Source organism: Suncus etruscus, chromosome 10 (genome assembly GCF_024139225.1).
Source record: "Suncus etruscus isolate mSunEtr1 chromosome 10, mSunEtr1.pri.cur, whole genome shotgun sequence".
Classification (NCBI taxonomy): Eukaryota; Metazoa; Chordata; class Mammalia; order Eulipotyphla; family Soricidae; genus Suncus; species Suncus etruscus.
Genome location: NC_064857.1, coordinates 4,539,106 through 4,543,074, shown reverse-complemented (window position 1 = coordinate 4,543,074; position 3,969 = coordinate 4,539,106). Strand labels below are relative to the sequence as shown.

General features: G+C 41.7%; 1 non-coding gene across 1 annotated transcript; it reads right to left on the bottom strand.

Moving 5' to 3' along the window:
* Positions 1-440: 440 nt before the first annotated feature.
* Positions 441-569, bottom strand: LOC126021058 (small nucleolar RNA SNORA19). Its single transcript, XR_007499674.1, has one exon. It is a non-coding gene; the product is annotated as a small nucleolar RNA SNORA19 (small nucleolar RNA).
* Between the last annotated feature and the right edge of the window lie 3,400 nt (positions 570-3,969).

Sequence of the window (3,969 nt, the reverse complement as noted above, 5' to 3'; positions counted from 1 at the left end):
GAGACCAGTTCCTGCCCATCTAGATCCATGTGACCTTGGTGGCTCTATGGGGCAGATTTTGCCAGTTCTTTTTTTTCTGCATAAAAGACACAAGGTCAGTCATAATGGTATTTATTCAGTACTTCTGATGTGATAATAGTATAATGTCAACCATGAGAAATAAAAATAGGCCCATTTGGGGACAGAGGATCACATGCACGGACAAGCATGTTTCATGGGGCAGGGGGGGAGATGGTTCAGAACATGTACAATATGGAGCTGGAAGTCCAATCCAAAGCTGCCAACCCCCAATCCTATGGTTTCACCTAGTGGCCAGAGCATTACCTATGTTCCTCAAATATGCCATCTTTTAAACCCTAGACTCATAAACAAGAAACACTGAATGGCCAACCAGGTGCTGGTAATATTCTAATTTGTAATTCGTCCAGGCAATCTGACAGAACTGTCTGAAGGAGACTGGCAGTATCACTATGGAATCATATTGCTAACTAACCTTCAACTATTTTATAGCACATGAGGAATAATACAGCTCACATGAACAGAAGAAAGCAGGTCAATAAAATGTACACAGATTTTGCCAGTTCTAACTTCTCCACCTGCTCTCTACTAACAGACACAAATGAGAATCACCCCACCCCCAACACACACACACACACACACACACACACACACACACACACACACACTACAATGGCTCAAGAGGAAAACTATTGGACTCTCTGTTCATGTTACTGCCTCCCTGATTCCTGTGTCTCCCAACAGTCCACGTTATGTCCCATGCTGGTTTTCTAAGACTCAGTTCCCATATAACTTGCAAAGATAGCAATACACTCAAAAGTGAATTTTACTATAAGAGCAACACTCCGGGTCCAAGAACTCTTACTATTCTGAAATGAGCAGTGAGAATACCTGTTCTCTTTTCTAGAAAATGTCATTGTTATTATCTTCCAAAAGTTGTCACTGTACAAACACTTTTGAAAAGACAAATCCAGGGCCGGAGAGGTGGCACTAGAGGTAAGGTGTCTGCCTTGCAAGCGCTAGCCAAGGAAGGAACGTTGTTCAATCCCCCCGGCATCCCATATGGTCCCCCCAAGCCAGGGGCAATTTCTGAGCGCTTAGCCAGGAATAACCCCTGAGCATCAAATGGGTGTGGCCCGAAAAACCAAAAAAAAAAAAAAAAGACAAATCCAAACAAAGAGCTTTCAATGGCAACTTACAGACAAGTCCAAACACAAGGGGTCCATAAAAAAGTGCTCTTCTGTAGCTACTATGAGAAAACACTAGAAACTACATGGTGTTTTTTTCTTTCCATTTTATAGGTATTACTACTATATGGGACGGTGAAGCATGAGCCAAATCCGGTGATACCTCGCCCGATAGTGCCAGACCCTATTAGGGTGTTGCTGGGGGCAGGGAAATTTGTGGCTGAGACGTAAACTCAAGCATAGTTAGCTTGTATTCTATCACTTGAATCTCTCATCTATAAGAAAAGATTAAATCAGGCATTTGTTGTTAGTAAGGGGATGGATCTGGAGAGCATCATGTTGTGTGCAGTTAGTGATAAGGTGTGGGATAAATACAGAATGTCTCTTGTACATAAGATATAAAGGAACATAGTAAGCAATGATCAGAGGCAACAGAAACTAAGAACTGGCTTATAGAATGGAGTTCACCACATCTGGGAGACAGAAGGGGCGAGTGTGCTGAAGGAAGTTGGGGAAACACCAATGGAGACTTCGGTGTAATCATGATACACTATTCCAGCATTGACAGCATTGTAAATTATGGGGCGTAAAGTATTTCTTGTCGTTCTTTTAAATTGGTGTGGGGGGAAGTCTGATCATTCAGGTGGGATAAGCAGGAAGTTGAGGGAAGGGATACCCATATTAAATGAACATTATAGCATCTACAATAAATTTGTAGTAGATTGAAGGAGTAGGATCTGTATAATAGTTGAGCTTTGTGTGTCTCTACTGGATAGCTACTACCATGAGTATTGCTAGTCCCCAAGTTCTAGGTCTTGCCCAGCCTGGCTGATTTCTTTGAGGAAGCCCTTTCTTCCCTCATCATCCCACCCTGCTATTTTCCACCAAATACAGGAAGCTCAGTCTTCTTTTAAATTCATCAGCCTCTCCTCTGACAATTCAGTGTTCCCGACTGGTTATGACATTTGTTTCATTGTATAAGTCCTGTCATTTCACAGTAGATGTAATCACTGGATTTCATTCTACAGGTTAGGAATTCACCACACTTTCTAGATACTTGAAAAAATAACAAAAAGATTATCCTGCCCAAAACAACTAAGAAATATTGCATTCTAGAGAAACTAGGCTCCTTTTAGCTACACAAAAGTAGTATAGGAGAAAAAAGAAGGAAGGAAGATGGGAGGGAATGAAGAAGGGAGACCCTTCTCAGCAGTATGAAATGTGAATTCAGCCTGTTTCAGGACAGGCCTTTTACCTTCCAGCCTCCCTGTTACTCAGCTCCAGCACTTACAGGAGTTCCTGTCAGGAATTCGAGAAGTTGCTGCCTTGGCAAAAGGACAGACAGAAATCCTAGTTGAGCAGAGCAACTTGTTTGAAATCAATTTGTGTTGATTCCAAGTTCAAATAAAGTGCCATCTTCTGGGAAGCTAACTTTTACTCAGTCTGTGGGAAATTAAACAAACCCTAGATTATTAAATACACTGTGGTAGCAAAAACACACACACCTCTAAGCCAGCTGTAAACTGGAAAACCAAAGACATCGTCTGTGGGCATTTCAGTAACCACCCGACAACTGATTAAATCCAGACAGACGTTATAACCTTCTCTCGTCAGCAAAGAACAAACAGGCCTTCCCAGCATGCCTGCCTACAACTGCTGGACCAGCTGCTGAGCTGTCACACTTGGCCTATAGCAGGATTTGGTTCTCTGAATTTCAATGCCCTGAAGACAATCAACAAGCCTGGTCTGAAGTATTTCTAGAAGGTCATTTCACTGAGAAATTCCGATAAATCTTCATCTCTTACCTGAAAAACACCTTATTTTATTTCTTATAAAAATGTTTTTATTTAGGCCCCAGAGAGATAGCACAGCGGCGTTTGCCTTACAAGCAGCCAATCCAGGACCAAAGGTGGTTGGTTCGAATCCTGGTGTCCCATATGGTCCCCCGTGCCTGCCAGGAGCTATTTCTGAGCAGACAGCCAGGAGTAACCCCTGAGCATCGCCGGGTGTGGCCCAAAAAATGTTTTTATTTAAATACCAAGATTTACAATATGGTTTATAAAAGGGTTTCAGGCTTATTGTGTTCTCATCTTTCACCCCCACTACCCTATCATGCTATCCCTTTACCAGTGATTCCAGATTCTTTCTCCCCACCCCAATCCTGTCTCCTTGATGACAACAATGCTATCTCACCATTTACCAGTAAGAATATGAAAATAATAGAAACGACCTATGTTAGAGGTGAAGAGGAACTCTCATGGGAATGCTGTCTGGTTCAACTACGGATAACCATATAGAAATTTCTTTAAAAAATTAAGACTAGAGCTCCCATCTGGCCCAGCAGTCACTTTGCTTGATATCTACTGCAGATACAACATTTATTCAAAAAAGATATACACACATTTAACTTCATCCCACCTTTAAAGTAAGGACTTCACTAGACTACCTTATTTCCTCCCATAGTATCTCCAATAGTTTGAAAGGAATAAAATTTCCTGATTTCCTAAGTTTTTGGTCTTTCCACTTTCTGTCAGGACTCTGGCCAGAAAGGAGGACAGATTAGTACTAATTTTCCAAGGCAGGCTTTTACCTACCATCCATCCATCCATCCATCCATCCATCCATCCATCCATCAATCCATCCATCCATCCATTAATTCATCCACTCTTCATTTCAGCTTTTCTTTTAACAGCCAAAAAACCAGTGGTAATAGAATAGAGTCACTGGTAGAGTCACTGGTAATAGAGTCACTGGTAAAGGAATA